This window comes from Budorcas taxicolor, chromosome 8, assembly GCF_023091745.1.
Source record: "Budorcas taxicolor isolate Tak-1 chromosome 8, Takin1.1, whole genome shotgun sequence".
Lineage (NCBI taxonomy): Eukaryota > Metazoa > Chordata > Mammalia > Artiodactyla > Bovidae > Budorcas > Budorcas taxicolor.
The window spans coordinates 51,669,594-51,691,162 of record NC_068917.1 but is presented as its reverse complement, the minus strand read 5'-3'; positions in this window follow the sequence as shown (position 1 = coordinate 51,691,162).

The window sequence follows — 21,569 nt, the reverse complement described above, 5'->3', positions numbered from 1 at the left end:
ATTCTGCCATCTTGGACTTATTTGGTTCTAATCAGTTTATGTCATGTCCTTGGGATGTGTCATTCTTTTAAAGGCTGTGTCCTGGCCCCTTCTCTTCTATTTCAATACCATCAAGAAGTTAGAACTGCAGGACCAGAATTTGTGAAGTTGGTCTAAGTAAGATTATCTGCAAAAAACTGAGACTTAACTCCATGACAACAGATGTACTAACCAAAGGAAAAGCACAGGCAATTTCAGAATTGATTAACACAATCTTGAATGCATTTATACCCACAACAATTTATTGATGACTCCTAGTATTCCAGGACTAGAGTAGATAAAACCAGTTTAGGGGGTTTTAGAATAGAGAAGTATATTTGGTTAAAAAAAATGTTTAACCCTTTTTAAGTTTTTGTGCTTAGTCCCTCAGTTGTGTCCAACTCTATGCCACCCCATGGATGTAGCCCGTCAGGCTCCTCTGTCCATGGGGATTCTCCAGGCATGAATACTGGAGTGTGTTGCCATGCCCTCCTCCAGTGGATATTCCCAGCCCAGGGATTGAACCCAGGTCTCCAGCATTGCAAGCGGATTCTTTACCATCTGAGTCACCAAGGAAGCCCTTTTAAGTTTTTAACTGTGGTAAAATATACATAATGTAAAATTTACCATCTTAACCATTTTAAGTGTACAGTTAAGTGATATTAAATTGTTGTGCCACATCACCAACAGTCATCTCTAGAATTCTTCATTTTGCAAAATTGAAACTTTGTACCCATTAAACAGTGACTTCCATTTCTCCTCTCACTCCTTCAACCTCTAAGAATCATCATTCTATTTTCTGTTTCTCTGAATTGTGACTATTAGAGGAACCTCATGCAAATGAAATCACATAATATTTGTCTTTTTGTAACTGGTATATTTCATTTAGCATAATATCCTTGATTATGCTTGATTCGAACCTGATGCAAAGAGCCAACTCACTGGAAAATACCTTGATGCTGGGAAAGACTGAGGCAGGAGAAGGAGATGACAGAGGATGAGATGGTTGGATGGTATCACCAACTCAATGGACTTGAATTTGAGCATACTCCTGGAGATGGTGAAGGACAGTCCATGGGGTTGCAAAGAGTCAGACATGACTTAGCAACTAAACAACAACAATGTCCTTGAAGTTCACATGTGCTGCTGCTGCTGCTATGTCACTTCAGTCGTATCCAACTCTGTGTGACCCCAGAGATGGCAGCCCACCAGGCTCCCCCGTCCCTGGGATCCTCCAGGCAAGAACACTGGAGTGGGTTGCCATTTCCTTCTCCAATGCAGGAAAGTGAAAAGTGAAAGTGAAGTCGCTCAGTCATGTTTGACTCTTAGTGACCCCATGGACTGCAGCCTCCCAGGCTCCTCTGTCCTTGGGATTTTCCAGGCAAGAGTACTGGAGTGGGGTGCCATTGCCTTCTCCAGAAGTTCACATATGTTATAGCATATTTCAGAATTTCCTTCCTTTTTGAGGCTGAACAATACTCCTTTGTAGGTATAGACAACATTTCACTTTTCCATTCATCTGCTGATGGACACTTGGTTGCTTCCATCTTTTGCCTACTATGAATAGTGCTGCTATGAATATGCTTGTACAAATACCTCATCAAGACCCTGCTTTTGATTCATTTGGGTATATACTCAGAAGTGGAAATACTGGATCATATGGCAATTCTATTTTTAAGGAACTTCCACACTGTTTTCCAAAGCAGCTGCACCATTTTGCATTCCCATCAACAGTGAACAAGGGTTCTGATCTCTTCACGTTCTTGCCAACATTTGTTATTTACTGTTTTGTTTTTTGGTTTTTTTATAGTGGCCATTCTAATGTATGTAAAGAGGTATCTTGTGTGGTTCTAATTTGTATTTCCCTGATGCTTGGTGACGGAGAAGGCAATGGCACCCCACTCCAGTACTCTTGCCTGGAAAATCCCATGGACAGAAGAGCCTGGAAGGCTGCAGTCCATGGGATCTCGAAGAGTCGGACACGACTGAGCGACTTTACTTTCACTTTTCACTTTCCTGCATTGGAGAAGGAAATGGCAACCCACTCCAGTGTTCTTGCCTGGAGAATCCCAGGGACGGGGGAGCCTGGTGGGCTGCCGTCTATGGGGTCACACAGAGTCGGACACGACTGAAGCGACTTAGCAGCAGCAGCAGATGCTTGGTGATGCTGAGCATCTTAACTTGTGTTTATTGGCCATATGCATATCTTCTATGGAAAAATGCATATTCAAGACCTTTGCTCAGTTTTCAATTGAGTTGTTAGTTTTGTTGTTGTTGAGCTTAAAGAGTTCTTTATATATTCTGGATGTTAACCAATTATGAGATACATGATATTAAAATATTTTCTCCCATTCTGCAGGCTGCCTTTTTCATTCCCTTGATTTTGTTCTTTGAAACACAGAAGTATTTAATTCTAATGTAGTCCAGTTTATTTTTCCTTTTGTTGCTTATGCTTTAGGGTCATATCCAAGAAATAATTTCTAAGTCGAATGTCATGAAGTTGCACCTTGTTAATTTTCTTAAAAAGTTTATGAAGTATAACTTGTATATTATAAAATCTGCCCAAACGCTTGCTCAAACGCATGTCCATCTAATTGATGATGTCATCCAATCATCTCATTCTCTGTCGCCCCCTTATCCTCCTGCCTTCTATCTTTCCCAACATCAGAGTCTTTTCCAATGAGTCAGTCCTTTGCATCAGGTGGCCAAAATATTGGAGTTTCAGCTTCAACATCAGTCATTCCAATGAATATGCAAGACTGATTTCCTTTAGGATTGATTGGTTGGGTCTCCTTGCAGTCCAAGGGACTCTCAAGAGTCTTCTCCAACACCACAGTTCAAAAGCATCAATTCCTTGGCCCTCAGCTTGCCTAATAGTCCAACTCTCACATCCATACATGACTACTGGAAAAACCATAGCTTTGACTAGACAGACTTTCTTGGCAAAGTAATGTCTCTGCTTTCTAAAATGCTCTCTAGGTTGGTCATAGCTTTTCTTCCCAGGAGCAAGCATCTTTTAATTTCATGGCTGCAGTCACCATCTGCAGTGATTTTGGAGCCCAAAATAATAGTCTCTCACTGTTTCCATTGTTTCCCCATCTATTTACCATGAACTGATGGGACTGGATGCCATGATCTTAGTTCTCTGAATGGTGAGTTTTAAGCCAGCATTTTCACTCTCCTCTTTCACTTTCAGCAAGAGGCTCTTCAGTTCTTCTTTACTTTCTGCCATAGGGGTGGTGTTATCTGCATATCTGAGGTTATTGGTATTTCTCCCAGCAATACTGATTCCAGCTTGTGCTTCCTCCAGTCTGGCATTTCACATGATGTACTCTGCATAGAAGTTAAATAAGCAGGATGACAATATACAGCCTTGACATACTCCTTGTCCTATTTGGAACCAGTTTGTTGTTCCATGTCCAGTTCTAACTGTTGCTTCCTGACCTGCATACAGGTTTCTCAACAGGCAGGTCAGGTGGTCTGGTATTCCCATCTCTTTCAGAATTTCCCACAGTTTGTTGTGATCCACACAGTCAAAGGCTTTGGCATAATCAATAAAGCAGAAATAGATGTTTTGCTGGAATTCTCTTGCCTTTTCCATGTTCCAGTGGATGTTGGCAATTTGATCTCTGGTTCCTCTGCCTTTTCTAAATCCAGCTTGAACATCTGAAAGTTCTCGGTTCATGAACTGTTGAAGCCTGGCTTGGAGAATTTTGAGCATCACTTTGCTAGCATGTGAGATGAGTGCAGTTGTGCAACAGTTTGAACCTTGTTTGGCATTACCTTTCTTTGGAATCGGAATGAAAACTGACTTTTTCCAGTCCTGTGGCCACTGCTGAGTTCTCCAAATTTGCTAGCATATCAAGTGTAGCACTTTCATGGCATCATCTTTTAGGATTTGAAATAGCTCAACTGGAATTCCATCACCTCCACTAGCTTTGTTCGTAGTGATGCTTCCTAAGGCCCACTTGACTTCACAACCTGGATGTCTGGCTCTAGGTGAGTGATCACACCATCATGGTTATCTGGGTCGTGAAGATCTATTTTGTACAGTTCTTCTGTGTATTCTTGCCACCTCTTCTTAATATCTTCTGCTTCTGTTAGAGCCATACCTTTCTGTCCTTTATTTAGCCCATCTTTGCTTGAAATATTCCCTTGGTATCTCTAATTTTCTTGAAGAGATCTCTAGTCTTTCCCATTCTATTGTTTTCCTCTATTTCTTTGCACTGATCACTGAGAAATGCTTTCTTATCTCTCCTTGCTATTCTTTGGAACTTTGCCTTCAAATGAGTATATCTTTCCTTTTCTCCTTTGCCTTTAGCTTCTCTTCTTTTCTCAGCTATATGTAAGGCCTCCTCAGATAACCATTTTGCCTTTTTACATTTCTTTTTCTGGGGACTGTCTTGATCACTGCCTCCTACACAATGTCATGAACCTCCGTCCATAGTTCTTCAGGCACTCTGTCAGATCTAATCCCTTGAATCTATTTGTCACTTCAATGGTCTTCAATGATCTTGACATACTCCTTGTCCTATTTGGAACCAGTTTGTTGTTCCATGTCCAGTTCTAACTGTTGCTTCCTAACCTGCATACAGATTTCTCAAGAGACAGGTCAGGTGGTCTGGTATTCCCATCTCTTTCAGAATTTCCCACAGTTTGTTGTGATCCACACAGTCAATTAAATTTATACAGGTAGGCAACTATCTTCCCGATTAAATTTATACAGGTAGGCAACAATCTTCCCAATTCAGTTTTAGAACATTTTTTCACCCCCAAGAGGTCCATTATGCCAGATTATAGTTAATCCCAGATCCCATCTCCAGCCCTATACAACCACTGATATATTTCCTATTCCAATAGATTTGCCTGCACCTGACTAAATTTTAAGTAATTTTCAAGTAATAGTTTTAAAAAAACTAGCATTTCATAGAATTTAGTGGCAGGAGTAGTATCTCACATAATCCCCCATTATGCTTTCACACACTTCTTTTCATCGATTCACCATTTTGTTATCAGGTTTTATTTTTATTTTAATCTTTGTTAAAAGCAAATTTGAAAATCAATCTTGCTCGTAAGTGACACACTTGAAATATGTTATTAGTGTGCTGCTGCTGCTGCTTCTGCTAAGTCGCTTCAGTCGTGGCCGACTCTGTGCAACCCCATAGACGGCAGCCCACAAGCCTCCCCTGTCCCTGGGATTCTCCAGGCAAGAACACTGGAGTGGGTTTCCACTTCCTTCTCCAATGCATGAAAGTGAAAAATGAAAGTGAATCACTCAGTCGTGACCGACTCTTAGGGTCCCCGTGGACTGCAGTCCACCAGTCTCCTCCATCCATGGGATTTCCCAGGCAAGAGTACTGGAGTGGGGTGCCATTGCCTTCTCCAATTAGTGTACTATTTAGTCTCTAAAGTGTATCTCCCATCACTGAATCTAATTTCTTTCTAAAATAAGGCATGACATTTCCACTAAGGCCCCCAGGTGAGTTATATGCCTGCTCTAATCAACAGCCACCTGTCATGATCCAAACAGGTTTCTGGGTTGTTAATATTCTCTTCCTCCCTCCCTAACTCAACCCTGAGGCTTTTACTCTTCAGTGCCAATCAGCTTTACTCTGCATACACTACAACCTGTACTGGGAGGTATTCAGAAGCCTCAGTTGACACATAAACATGCTGAAAGTGAATTCCTTGAGGCTTTGATATAAGGGAGGCCCACACCCATGCTATCTTTCAGACTGAGTTCCTTCCAAAACAGGTTTTTTTTCTATATCTTAAGGAAGAAAGAGAAGGAATTAAAAAAAAAAAAAAGGTGTTTCAGTGAGCAAATAATTTCTCTGATAATCCAAGTCAAATTCATAAAATTTGATTTAAAAAAAAAAGCACATGTAACACTGTAGAGACAGATTTTTAAATTAATTTCCTGAGGTGATAAGGTCAAATTTCGAGTTACAGGTTTTCTAAAAAGGTAAACTTCAGATTAAGAGCTTTGTGTTGGGCTAGCCCTTGTGACAGAGAAGGTGATGGCACCACACACCCTCCCCGCCCCCTCCACACTCCAGTACTCTTGCCTGGAAAATCCCACGGATGGAGGAGCCTGGTGGACTACAGTCCATGGGGTCGTTAAGAGTCCGACACGACTGAGCGACTTCACTTTCACTTTTCACTTTCATGCATTGGAGAAGGAAATGCACTCCAGTGTTCTTGCCTGGAGAATCCCAGGGATGGGGGAGCCTGGTGGGCTGCCGTCTATGGGGTTGCACAGAGTCGGACACGACTGAAGTGACTTAGCAGCAGCAGCAGCAGCAGCCCTTGTGACATATAGATGTTTTAGTGACTTTCAATTGAGGATGATCTTTAATAGAGTGAAACCATTTCATTTTAGAATTAGGAAAACAGGATTAGAAGTTGAATCATACCATGTCAACATAAGATAACAGTGTGGGAGTGTATTATTACAGAGCAGGTTATGTTTGTGGCTTGACATGTTACCCTACATCCATATCACCTTTGTACCTCAACTCAAAGAAAACTAAATAGGGAATAAATGCCTTTGGCTAGAAGCCAGAGAGTCTCCAGGAAAAGAAAATATTTAAACCTAAACTCAATTGAGTTTCACCATTATTTAACAATTCTGAGATCAATGAGTAGGAAAACCCACCAGGTATGTTCTCCCAAAGGAGGAACTAGCCTTAATTATTAGGAAATTACCTGAATTATTCAGGTAATATTGTTGTGACCAGACCATTGGTGACAATGGGCCAGTGGTCTGGACTCAGCAGCATTATCTGAATAATTAATTCACAGGGGAGTTCTTGACACAGAGTATAACTGAGATACACAACCTCTCCTGGCCTAAGTCCTCCAGTACTATGGATATGCTTTTATGAGCAGTTATGCCTCTTAATATAACGGTAAGCAATTTCATTGAGTTACCAGGCATAAAGTGATATGGAGTGATCACAGCCAAGTACCATACCACAGGGCTACTTCTATCTTCCTTCCTTGCACACTGGTCCTGGGAATTTACTGCCAAACCAATGGAGTGAGGATATCAGAGGACTGTTAAAGGTGGCTGGTTTTCAAGAGAGTCCTGTGAGATTGGCTTCTCCAATTCTCTCTCTGGCAGCAGGCTTGGCAATGTTTCCTTTCTGGACTGTCTACTGAAACACTTTTTTTGTAATCACTAAAAAATAAATTACAAAGGTTAAAACAATATGGCATAGATTTTTACATTTAGGTCATTACTAAAGAAGAAATCCTTACAATATGCAGGAGATGAATTTAACAAAAGCATGCATGCTTGTTCTGTGCATCTTTGATATAACAGAGTGACCTGCAGTGATAATTTAACTTGTATTAGAATTTTTATTCTCTATTAAAAAGTCTCCTATTCATGGAGTGGACAATTTATCAAGAAGGAAAAAAATGCATTCTATCTCCACTCCCTAGAGAGAAATGGAAAGATTCTTATGTTTCTGAAGCCCAAGTCCTTCTTAATGGTCTTTTAAACTTCACTGCGGGAGGACGAAGGTACCATTTATTTTAGGAATATGAAGAAGAAAAGATGCCCACATCCTAAAAAGACCCTAGAATTCAAGAAAGGTAGAGTGGTTGTCATTTGAGAAACAATGAGATGCTTAGACATTCTTTGGTTGGGTGAAAGACCTTGTGGGAGCATGGATGTAAAGGCTACTGAAAAGGTGAGCATTAGTAGCCTAGGGACCTAAGCAACAGGTTCTAATAGAGGACAGCAAATTGTGTAAACTTTGGGGGCCATCTTTTTTTCAAAGTCCCATGCTGCTCAGCAGGAAACCATATAAGTTGATGCACTGCTAATATCTAAACAGCTGGGTTAGAGGTACAGTGGAAAACTGATGGCTCCAGCAAATCCTAGACAGGAAAGACACAGTAAACAGAGACTCACCTGGGTTCCTGGTGGCTGCAGAGTGGAATTCTGGCAGACTATGATGTGTTGTTTAAGCCCCTAGCAATGTTAGATGGTCCAAGAAAAAGAGGAAGGAAATGTCTTTGTCTGTTCAGGCTGCTGTAACAAAAATATCATAAACTGGGTAGCTGATAAACAGCAGAAATTTATTTCTCACAGTTCTGGAGGCTGGAAAGTCCAAGAGAAAGTCACCAGCATACTCAGTGTCTGGTGAGGACACACTTCCTGATTCACAGACAGCCATCTTTTCACTGTGTTTTCATATGTTGGAAGGGGTAAAGGAGCTCTCTGTGTACAAAGCCACTAATCCCATTCATGAGTGCTCCACCCTCATGACCTAGTTCAGGTCAATTCAGTCGCTCAGTCATGTCTGGCTCTTTGTGACCCCAAGAACTGCAGCACACCAGGCCTCCCTGTCCATCACCAACTCCCGGAGTTCACTCAAACTCATGTCCATCGAGTCAGTGATGCCATCCAGCCATCTCATCCTCTGTCGTCCCCTTCTCCTTCTTCCTCCAATCCCTCCCAGCATCAGGGTCTTCTCCAGTGAGTCAACTGTTTGCATGAGGTTGCTAAACTATTGCAGTTTCACCTTTAGCATCAGTCCTTCCAATGAACACCCAGGACTGATCTCCTTTAGGATGGACTGGTTGGACCTCCTTGCAGTCCAAGGGACTCTCAAGAGTCTTCTCCAATACCCAGTTCAAAAGTATCAATTCTTTGGCGCTTAGCTTTCTTCACAGTCCAACTCTCACATCCATACATGACAACTGGAAAAACCATAGCCTTGACTAGATGGACTTTTGTTGGCAAAGTAATATCTCTGCTTTTCAATATGCCATCTAGGTTGGTCATAACTTTCCTTCCAAGGAGTAAGCATCTTTTAATTTCATGGCTGCAATCACCATCTGCAGTGATTTTGGAGCCCTCAAAATTAAAAGTCTGACACTGTTTCCACCGTTTCCCTGTCTATTTCCCAAGAAGTGATGGGACCAGATGCCATGATCTTAGTTTTCTGAATATTGAGCTTTAAGCCAACTTTTTCACTCTCCTTTTTCACTTTCATCAAGAGGCTTTTTAGTTCCTCTTCACTTTCTGCAATAAGGGTGGTGTTATCTGCATATCTGAGGTTATTGATATTTCTCCCAGCAATCTTGATTCCAGCTTGTGCTTCTTCCAGCCCAGCATTTCTCATGAAATGCTGAAATAGATTTAAGTGAGAAATAGATTTAAGGGACTAGATCTGATAGACAGTGCCTGATGAACTAAGGACGGAGGTTCATGACATTGTACAGGAGACAGAGATCAAGACCATCGCCATGGAAAAGAAATGCAAAAAAGCAAAATGGCTGTCTGAGGAGGCCTTACAAATAGCTGTGAAAAGAACAGAGGGGAAAAGCAAAGGAGAAAAGGAAAGATATAAGCATCTGAATGCAGAGTTCCAAAGAATAGCAAGGAGAGATAAGAAAGCCTTCCTCAGGGATCAATGCAAAGCAATAGAGGAAAACAACAGAATGGGAAAGACTAGAGATCTCTTCAAGAAAATTAGAGATACCAAGGGAACAGCTCATGCAAAGATAGGCTCGATAAAGGACAGAAATGGTATGGACCTAACAGAAGCAGAAGATATTAAGAAGAGGTGGCAAGAATACACAGAAGAACTGTACAGAAAAGATCTTCATGACCCAGATAATCACTGTGGTGTGATCACTTACCTAGAGCCAGACACCCTGGAATGTGAAGTCAAGTGGGTCTTAGAAAGCATCACTACGAACAAAGCTAGTGGAGGTGATGGAATTCCAGTTGAGCTATTTCAAATCCTGAAAAGTGATGCTGTGAAAGTGCTACACTCAATATGCCAGCAAATTTGGAAAACTTAGCAGTGGCCACAGGACTGGAAAAGGTCAGTTTTCATTCCAATCTCAAAGGAAAGCAATGCCAACGAATGCTCAAACTACCGCACAATTGCACTCATCTCACATGCTAGTAAGGTAATGCTCAAAATTCTCCAAGCCAGGCTTCAGAAATATGTGAACCGTGAACTTCCTGATGTTCAAGCTGGTTTTAGAAAAGCCAGAGGAACCAGAGATCAAATTGCCAACATCCACTGGATGATTGAAAAAGCAAGAGAGTTCCAGAAAAACCTATTTCTGCTTTATTGACTATGCCAAAGCCTTTGATGGTGTGGATCACAACAAACTATGGAAAATTCGGAAAGAGATGGGAATACCAGGCCACCTGACCGGCCGCTTGAGAAACCTGTATGCAGGTCAGGAAGCAACAGTTAGAACTGGACATGGAATAACAGACTGGTTCCAAATAGGAAAAGGAGTACATCAAGGCTGTATATTGTCACCCTCATGACTTAAGCACTGCCTAAAGGCCCCAACTCCTATTACTATCACATGGGTGATTAGGTTTCAACATATAAATTAGGTTGGGTACACAAACATTTCACTCTATAACAGGAAGGCAGAAGTATGATACTGCTGCTGCTGCTGCTGCTAAGTCACTTCAGTCGTGTTCGACTCTGTGTGACCCCGTAGATGGCAGCCCACCAGGCTCCCCCATCCTTGGGATTCTCAAGGCAAGAACACTGGAGTGGGTTGCCATTCCCTTCTCCAATGCATGAAAGTGAAAAGTGAAAATGAAGTCGCACAGTCGTGTCTGACTCTTAGCGACCCCATGGACTATATGTAGCCCACCAGGCTCCTCCATCCATGGGATTTTCCAGGCAAGAGTACTGGAGTAGGGTGCCATTGCCTTCTCTGGAAGTAGGATACTGGATCTTCCTTAATTGTGGCAGATGGGGCCCAGAGCCAGTTCCATGTTAATCTGAAAAGGTAGTGCAGCATGCTGCCCATCACAGGTCATGAAGCATTTTATAAACCCTAGTGTTCAGACTTGGATGGAGTTTCACATATATGTTGCAATTCATATCAATTATGTCTTCAATCAGCATCCAATAAGGGGAAACAAAGATAAATACAAAGACTCCCTGTGCTCTCAGGAGTTACTGGAGCTGCCCTACAGCAGGTACCTACTATGATAAAAATGAGGCAAATTCTATAAGGCATTAACAGGGAGCTGTGGGAAGATAGCACAGCAAGGTTTTAACTTGGCCAGGGGTGTTTTTATTTGATTTGAGTCTTGCTGCTTGGGAAGGTGTTTGGTCTTTCTTCCATTGCCAGTCCTTTAACAGAAACACCACAAATGAACGCAAGTTCCCACCAGGAGCATGTCTGTGAAATTTTGTTTCACTTAATCAGACAAGCATCTCTCTCTCACCTTTTCTAGTTTTCCAAACTCCATCTGACCCAATTTACTTCAAGTGGCCCTTTAAGGTAAGAGATTTAGCTGGAACTAGAATGTCTCTTTTGTGTCCACTTTTAGGCACAATGTTCCCTTGATATCTCCAACTTTCCTGGAGAGATTTCAAGTCTTTCCCCTTCAGTTGTTTTCTTCTAGTTTTATACACTGTTCATTAAAGAAGGTCCTCTTGTCTCCATGCTGTTCTTTGGAAATCTGCATTTAGTTGGATATACCTTTCCCTTTCTCTCTTGCTTTTTGCTTCTCTTCTTTCTTTAGTTATTTGTAAGGCCTCCTCAGATAACCACTCTGCCTTCTTGTTTTCCTTTTCTTTGGGATGGTTTTGTTCACTGCCTCCTGTACAATTTTTCAGACCTCTATCCATTGTTCTTCAGGCACACTGTTTACAAGTTCTAATCCCTTGAATCTATTCATTATATCCACTGCATATTCATAAGGGATTTGATTTAAGTCATACTTGGCTGGCCTAGTGGCCGTATAGTCAAGCCTATGGTCTTCCCAGTGGTCACGTACGGTTGTGAGAGCTGGACCATAAAGAATGCAGAGTGCCAAAGAATTGATGCCTTTGAACTGTGGTGCTGGAGAAGACTCCTGAGAATCCCTTGAACAGCAAGGAGATCAAACCAGTCAATCTTAAGAGAAATCAACCCGGAATACTCATTGGAAGGACTGATGCTGAAGCTGAAACTCCAGTATTTTGGTCATCTGATGTAAATAGCTGACTTACTGGAAAAGTTCCTGATGCTGGGAAAGACTGAGGGCAGAAGGAGAAGAGGGTGTCAGAGGAGGGGATGGCTGGATGGCATCAGCGATGCAATGGACATGAACTTGGGCAAACTTTGGGAGATGGTGAGGGACAGAGGGCTGGCGTGCTGCAGTCCATGGGGTTGCAAAGAGTCAAACATGACTGGACGACTGAACAACAACAATAGCATGCCCCACCTCCACATCCCCTACCCAGATGGAATTTATCAGTCAGTTTCACCCTGCTGGGCCCCTTAATCAGAACTGGGGGATCAGACATTGTTATGTAGAGGAAGTGAAGCAACCAGTAGGAAATATTAGTGGATCTACCACATTCTTGGAATCCTTGCATTCAACATTTTCTTATTATGACCTCTGAATCAGTCATAATTTAATTCAACTCATGGTCACTGAAAATTCTTAGTAAATACTTTGGTAGCATCTTAGTGTGAGCAGCTATTTTAAAAAGTATCATAGACTTAGTGGTTCAAACCACAAACATTTCTTTCTCATGGTTCTGGAGGCTGGAAGTCTGAGATCAAGGCCCTGTAGAAAGTCCACTTTCTGGTTGCAGACTGCTGACTTCTGGATGTGTCCTCACATGGTGGGAGCTCTCTGGGGTCTTTTTCATAAGAACATTAGTTCCATTCTTGAGGAGTTCACCCTCATAACCTAATCATCTCCCCAAAGGCCTCCCCGCCCAACCTCCTAATAGCATCACCTTGTGGTGTTCGGGGGTGGGGTGGTTTAAGATTTCAACATATGAATTTTGGAAGGACAGAAACATTCAGGCCATAACAGGTAGTGAAAGATCCAAAATATGGGAGCTATCAGACCATAGTGGCTTGGATCACAAGTTCACAGTTAAGGCTTAAATTTACTTTTTCCAACAAATTCTCGTGTTTCCCCGAACTTGCTCCCTCCAAACCAAGGAGAATGGGTCATTACACCACAGTTTTGGAGCTATTTCTAATGAGAATGTAGCATTCTCCACAAATATGCAAGGGTGAAATATATATTAACCACTAAACTGATTTATGAAAGGGCCTAGTACATGCCTGGCACCTTGTAAGAATAAATAAATGGCTGGTTTAAGGACATGATATATAAATTTAAAATGTGTGATTTGTGGTACTTGGTCTTTCCACCTGAAATTTGCTGGCTAGTATAATGAGTGCTACACATGTGTTAGATTTGATTCAGATCTTCTGTATCCCTGTACAAAAACCCTTTGCTAAAATACCAATTAATAATTTTTCATTTCTTAAACTGTTCCAAATCTAATGCATATCAAAAAATTTACTCTTCTTCTATTTTTTATTCTAAACTCCTCCAAGCTATTAATTTTCAATTTGGACCTGCCATGATTAGCCATTTGCTTAGAGAAGAAATAAACTTTTGTTATGAGACCAGAGCTCAGTTCATATCAGAGGTAATTACTGTGAAATCCTCCGTAAAATATTTAAACTGAGCATATATGGAATTGAAATTGCTTTCACTCAGAAATGAATCATTATATGAAAGGAGACAACAAACATGAGAGATACACCCCTGCTATTTTATGCCTCCCCCACAAATTGTTTCCATCCATGTCTCAAGTGAAAGTTTGTTTTCATGAATACAATAATAACTGGCAACACAGAGCTGGGAATAAGTGTTATGCTGGGATGGAAGGGATATTTTTACATCTGCAGAAAAAACCCACAAAAGATGTGCGATTTGCATTTCAGACTGACTTCCAGAACACAGGAAGAAGTCAATGAGAAACCAGACTTTCTGGCAGTCTAGTAGTAGACATCAAGTTCTGGGGCTTCCTCTTTGGATAAATACAAAAGGCAGAACCTCTATAGTTAGGCTAACATTGACAGAGGAAGAAGAGATTTACTGGAATCAAATACTAACTTGATTAATAGAATACTGTGTTCTAATGAAGAAGAAATAAAAAAGGCTTTATTGCAAACATAGTGACTGACGGAGATTAATCTCCAAAACATACAAACAGCTCATGCAGCTTTATATTAATAAACAAACAACCCAATCAAAAGTGAGAAGATCTAAATAGGCATTTCTCCAAACAAGACATACAAAAGGCCAAAAAGCACATGAAAAGATGTCATCATCGTTAATTATTAGAGAAATGCAAATCAAAACTACAAAGAGATATCAGCTCACACCAATCAAAAGAGCCATCATGAAAGTCTACAAACAATAATGCTGGAGAGGCTGTGTAGAAAGGGAACCCTCCTACATTGTTGGTGGGAAACTGGAACATTGCTACAGAAAACATTTTTGGAAGTTCCTTAAAAAACTAAAAATAGAACTACTATATGATCTAGCAATCCCATTCCCAGGCATATATCCAGAGAAAGCCATATTCGAAAAGATACATGCACCTCAATGTTCGTTATAGCACTATTTACAATAGCCAAGAAATGGAAGCAACCTAAATGTCCATTGACAGATAAACGGATAAAGAAGACAAGGCACATACATACAATGGAATGTTACTCAACCATAGGAAAACAATGAAATAAAGCCATTAGCAGCAACATAGATGGACCTAGAGATTATCATACTAAGTGAAGTAAGTCAGACAAAGATGATATGATATCACTTACATGTGGAATCTTTTCAACAAAGATACAAATGAATTTATTCACAAAACAGAAACAGACTCACAGGCTTTGAAAACAAATTTATGGTTACAAAAGGGAAGATGTAGTGGGGAGGGATAAATTTGGAGTCTGGGATTACCATATACACACTGCTATGTATAAAATAAACAACCAGGACCTAGTGTATAGCAGAGGGAACTCTTCTCAGAATTCTGCAATAACCTATATGGGAAAATAATCTGAGAAAGAATGGAAATATGCATATGTATAACTGAATCACTTTGTTGTACACTTGAAAGTAACACAACATTGTAAATTAACCATACTCCAATATAAAATTAAAAAGTAAATTTTAAAAAAAGAGAGGGTTTAATGTCAGTGGTACAGTTTTACAGACCACAGTTATCCCCAGATGGAAAATTTTTAAATGGACATAACCATTGAGATATGAAATTATAGATTTATTTTGCCCAGAAAAGACATAGAGGAGGTATCTCATTTAGAACAATTTGTGGTATGGAAGTGGGTTCTTTACATGTCAACAAATACCAAATGAATTTAAATTATTGAGACAAAATTTTTCCTAAGGAAAGTGATTTATTGTTTTGACATAAATGAACATAGTCAATATCATCAAAATCCCCTTAACCCCTGAAAAACTGTACAATCTCCAAACATGCCCAGCGTCCACAAAGTACACCCATTATTTATATAAGAATCAATAAGATTCAGTGAAATATATAATCATGCAATAATTTCTCTGGTAACAAAAGTAAATAGTTTCAGGGTGTCAGTTGGGGAAACAATGGAAAAAGTGAGAGACTTTATTTTGGGGGGCTCCAAAATAAAGTCAGTTAGCTTACTGACTATGGAAGCTGTTATAAAAAGAAAATTTAATCATTAATATCATTAGTATTTTAAATAGCGAGACTAATGGAAGACAACACTAATGCAGACAAATGCAAAATTTGCAAACAAGTATGTAACAACATGGAATAAATATTTATACATTTGAGGTGCATACAGAGGAGTTACTGCAATTTGTTTCGATTTACCAAGCGTTCAGCAAGTTGACAAGTGAGGTCAGACAGAGATAAAACCCAAGATACACAGTAAAAAGGCTGAACTCATATATCATTGTCTAAATCAGTGGCTTCTGAACTTTTTAATCCCATGCACCTATGAATAAAACACTTAAGTATATATCTTTGATGTGTATGTGTGTATATCAAAGGAATATGCTTAAATATACAAATATAGAAAAATTATACACATATACTATTATACTAACATATTATACACATAGTAAACCATACACAAAACAGAAATTCAAAAAATATGAGATTAAGGGTAACATAAATAATATTTTATTTTATTAATTTATAAGAAAATATATTCACACTTTAAAAAATCATTTATATTACTAAAAATTGTTTAAATAATGTAATATACTTTACCTGCTTTCTGAGAAATCTGTATTTCTCAGAAGCAACAGTTAGAACAAGACATGGAACAACAGACTGGTTCCAAATCGGGAAAGGAGTACATCAAGGCTGCATATTGTCAACCTGCTTATTTAACTTATATGCAAGTACATCGTGTGAAATGCCAGGCTGGGTGAAGCACAAGCTGGAATCAAGATTGCCAGGAGAAACATCAATAACCTCAGATATGCAGATGACACCACCCTTATGGCAGAAAGTGAAGAGGAACTAAAGAGCCTCATGATGAAAGTGAAAGGGGAGAGTGAAAAAATTGGCTTAAAACTCAACGTTCAAAAAACGAATGTCACGGCATCCAGTCCCATCACTTCATGGCAAATAGATGGGGAAACAATGGAAAAAGTGAGAGACTTTATTTTGGGGGGCTTCAAAATCACTGCAGATAGTGACTGCGACCATGAAATTAAAAGACGCTTGCTCGTGAGAAGAAAAACTATGACCAACCTAGACATCATATTAAAAAGCAGAGACAGTACTTTGTCAACAAAGGTCTATGTGGTCAAAGCTTTGGGTTTACAGTGGTCATGTATGGATGTGAGACTTGGACTGCAAAGAAAGCTGAGCACCGAAGAATTGATGCTTTTGAACTGTGGTGTTGGAGAAGACTCTTAAGAGTCCCTTGACAGCAAGGAGATCCAATAAGTCTATCCTAAAGGAAATCAGTTCTGAATATTCATTGAAAGGACTGATGCTGAAGCTGAAACTCCAATACTTTGGCCACCTGACGCGAAGAACTGATTCATTGGAAAAGACCCTGATTCTGGGAAAGATTGAAGGAGGGAGGAGAAGGGGACAATAGAGGATGATATGATCAGATGGCATCACCGACTCAATGGACATGAATTTGAATAAGCTCCAGGAGCTGGTGATGAACAGGGAAGCCTGGCATGCCACAGTCTATGGGGTTGCAAAGAGTTGGACTTGACTGAGCGACTGAATTGAACTGAACTTATTTTTTAAAATCTTGCCTTAATATTTATGATTCAGTTCAGTTCAGTTCAGTCGCTCAGTCATGTCTGACTCTTTGAGACCCCATGAATCACAGTACACCAAGCCTCCCTGTCCATCACCAACTCCCGGAGTTCACCCATACTCACGTCCATTGAGTCAGTGATGCCATCCAGCCATCTCATCCTCTGTCGTCCCTTTCTTCTCCTGGCCTCAATTCCTCACAGCATCAGTCTTTTCCAATGAGTCAGCTCTTCGCATGAGGTGGCCAAAGTATTGGAGTTTCAGCTTTAGCATCATTCCTTCCAAAAAACACCCAGGACTGATCTCTTTCAGAATGGACTGGTTGGATCTCCTTGCAGTCCAAGGGACTCTCAAGAGTCTTCTCCAACACCACAGTTCAAAAGCATCAGTTATTCGGTGCTCAGCTTTATTCACAGTCCAACTCTCACATCCATATATGACTACTGGAAAAACCATAGCCTTGACTAGACAGACCTTTGTTGGCAAAGTAATATCTCTGCTTTTGAATATGCCATCTAAGTTGGTCATAACTATCCTTCCAAGGAGTAAGCGTCTTGTAATTTCATGGCTGCAGTCACCATCTGCAGTGATTTTGGAGCCCAAAAAAATAAAGTCTGACACTGTTTCCACTGTTTCCCCATCTATTTGCCATGAAGTGATGGGACCAGATGCCATGATCTTCGTTTTCCGAATGTTGAGTTTTAAGCCAACTTGTTCACTCTCCTCTTTCACTTTCATCAAGAGGCTTTTTAGCTCTTCTTCACTTTCTGCCATAAGGGTGGTGTCATCTGCATATCTGAAGTTATTGATATTTCTCCCGGCAATCTTAATTCCAGCTTGTGCTTCTTCCAGCCCAGCATTTCTCATGATGTACTCTGCATATAAGTTAAATAAGCAGGGTGACAATATACAGCCTTGACATACTCCTTGTCCTATTGGAAATAGTCTGTTGTTCCATGTCCAGTTCTAACTGTTGCTTCCTGACCTGCATATAGGTTTCTCAAGAGGCCGGTCAGGTGGTCTGGTATTCCCATCTCTTTCAGAATTTTCCACAGTTTGTTGTGATCCACACAGTCAAAGGCTTTGGCATAGTCAATAATGCAGAAATAGATGTTTTTCTGGAACTCTCTTGCTTTTTCCATGATCCAGCGGATGTTGGCAATTTGATCTCTGGTTCCTCTGCCTTTTCTAAAACCAGCTTGAACATCTGGAAGTTCACAGTTCACGTACTGCTGAAGCCTGGCTTGGAGAATTTTGAGCATTTCTTTACTATCGTGTGAGATGAGTGCAATTGTGGGGTAGTTTGAGCATTCTTTGGCATTGCTTTTCTTTGGGACTGGAATGAAAACTGACCTTTTCCAGTCCTATGGCCACTGCTGAGTTTTCCAAATTTGCTGGCATATTGAGTACAGCACTTTCACAGCATCATCTTTCAGGATTTGAAATAGCTCAACTGGAATTCCATCACCTCCACTAGCTTTGTTTGTAGTGATGCTTCCTAAGGCCCACTTGACTTCACATTCCAGGGTGTCTGGCTCTAGGTGAGTGATCACACCATCATGATTATCTAGGTTGTGAAGATGTTTTTTGTACAGTTCTTCTGTGTTTTCTTGCCACCTCTTCTTCATATCTTCTGCTTCAGTTAGGTCCATACCATTTCTGTCCTTTATCGAGCCTATCTTTGCATGAAGTGTTCCCTTGGTATCTCTAATTTTCTTGAAGAGATCTCTAGTCTTTCCCATTCTGTTGTTTTCCTCTATTGCTTTGCATTGATCCCTGAGGAAGGCTTTCTTATCTCTCCTTGCTATTCTTTGGAACTCTGCATTCACATGTTTATATCTTTCCTTTTCTCCTTTGCTTTTTGCTTCTCTCTTTTCACAGCTATTTGTAAGGCCTCTTCAGACAACCATTTTGCTTTTTTGCATTTCTTTCCATGGGGATGGTCTTGATCTCTGTCTCCTGTACAATGTCATGAACCTCCGTCCATAGTTCATCAGGCACTTCGTTTATCAGATCTAGACCCTTAAATCTATTTCTCACTTCCACTGTATAATCATAAGGGATTTGATTTAGGTCATACCTGAATGGTCTAGTGGTTTTTCCCACTTTCTTCCATTTAAATCTGAATTTGGCAATAAGGAGTTCATAATCTGAGCCACAGTCAGCTCCCGGTCTTCTTTTTGCTGACTATATAGAGCTTCTCCATCTTTGGCTGCAAAGAATATAATCAATCTGATTTTGGTGTTGACCATTAGGTGATGTCCATGTGTAGAGTCTCCTCTTGTGTTGTTGGAAGAGGGTGTTTGCTATGACCAGTGCGTTCTCTTGGCAGAACTCTATTAGCCTTTGCCCTGCTTCATTCCGTATTCCAAGGCCAAATTTGCCTGTTACTCCAAGTGTTTCTTGACTTCCTACTTTTGCATTCCAGTCCCCTATAATGAAAGGACATCTTTTTTGAGTGCTAGTTCTAAAAGGTCTTGAAGGTCTTCATAGAACCATTCAACTTCAGCTTCTTCAGTATTACTGGTTGGGGCATAGACTTGGATTACTGTGATATTGAATGGTTTGCCTTGGAAATGAACAGAGATCATTCTGTCGTTTTTGAGATTGCATCCAAGCACTGCATTTCAGACTCTTTTGTTGACCATGATGGCTACTCCATTTCTTCTAAGGGATTCCTGCCCACAGTAGTAGATATAATGGTCATCTGAGTTAAATTCACCCATTCCAGTCCATTTTAGTTTGCTGATTCCTAGAATGTTGACATTCACTCTTGCCATCTCCTGTTTGACTACTTCCAATTTGCCTTGATTCACCTGACATTCCAGGTTCCTATGAAATATTGCTCTTTACAGCATTGGATATGGCTTCTATCACCAGTCACATCCACAGTTGGGTATTGTTTTTGCTTTGGCTCCATCCCTTCATTCTTTCTGGACTTATTTCTCCACTGATCTCCAGTAGCATATTGGTCACCTACCAACTTGGGGAGTTCCTCTTTCAGTATCCTATCATTTTACCTTCCATATTGTTCATGGTGTTCCAAGGCAAGAATACTGAAGTGCTGAAGTGTATGATTCAGTACAACTTCATTATTTACTCATTATTTCTGTACTTGATTTTATGACTGTCATGATTGAAAGTTATTTCTAATGATACAAGTACATTGTATCATACAGTACAAGTACATGACAGTATATTTGTGCAAGGACTAGCACCAGTCTTTATATTATCAGTAAAGTGTAATTTCTTTACTCTATAAATGTGAAATGTAAAAAGAAATGTCCTCATCATCTTGCGAATTAAATCATGGCATTTTTTAAAAATCCAATCCACCAACTACACAAAATGTTTACTTAAATTTGACACAGTATTTAACTAGAGTGAGGTCTATAATGACAGAGAAAGTAAATCCAACTTTCATATTCTTGATCATTTAAAAATTCATCAGAATTTATAAATTTATATTTTACTTCTTTGACTGTCAGAGAATTGGGGTTGTACAGGATTAAGAGAAATGTCAACTTTGCCATTTTGTATACTATTAAGCAGTGCATGAATCATTATTTTTAATTTCAGATATTTTTACAGAAATATTTTTATCCATTTGTCCATTTTTGTGCAATGAGCTGTAGTGAAGTGAAAGTTGCTCAGTCAGGTCCGACTCTTTGCAACCCCCTGGACTATAGCCCACCAGGCTCCTCTGTCTGTGGAATTCTCTACGCAAGAATACTAGAGTGAGTTGCCATTCTCTTCTCCAGGAGATATACCAATGCAGGGATCAAACCTGGGTCTCCTGCACTGCAGACAAACTCTTTACCATTTGAGCCACCAGGGAAGCTGTTTGTGCAGTAGATAATGAAATCCTTAAATCCCCCTAATCAGATACATATACACTTCACTGTGTGTCAATACACAGAAATCAAGCAACAGAGAACCCCAATGCCAGTCCTTTGGGATTGGATAAGTGCTATTCTTCCCTTAAGAAACTCAGATGCCTTTCTGACAGTACATTTGTGTAAGGACTAGCACCAGTCTGTATATTAATTATCAGTAAAGTGTAATTTATTTTCTCTATAAATGTGAAGCTATAAATTATCATTATTTTTCCATATGCAAATAAATGGTCTTGTTCACACTCTGATAAGCATGTCCTCCACTTTGAAATGACTTGTCTCCTCTCTTCTTTAGAGTGATGAATGAGTACTTTATGGCCCATGGAGAAACTCTAAGAGTGAGGCTACAGGTAAACAATTACTAACACTTCCAGTGACTTGGGGTTCCTGAGTTAATTTGTTTTTTGTGGAAAGTATGACTGAAAAATAGCATCATTCATTTCATAGATATTTATTGAGATTGTATTATCTTACCACTTTCAAATTACATATAAAATCTTGGAGTAATTTAGAACCAAAGTGAATAATTTGCTAAATAATTTATACC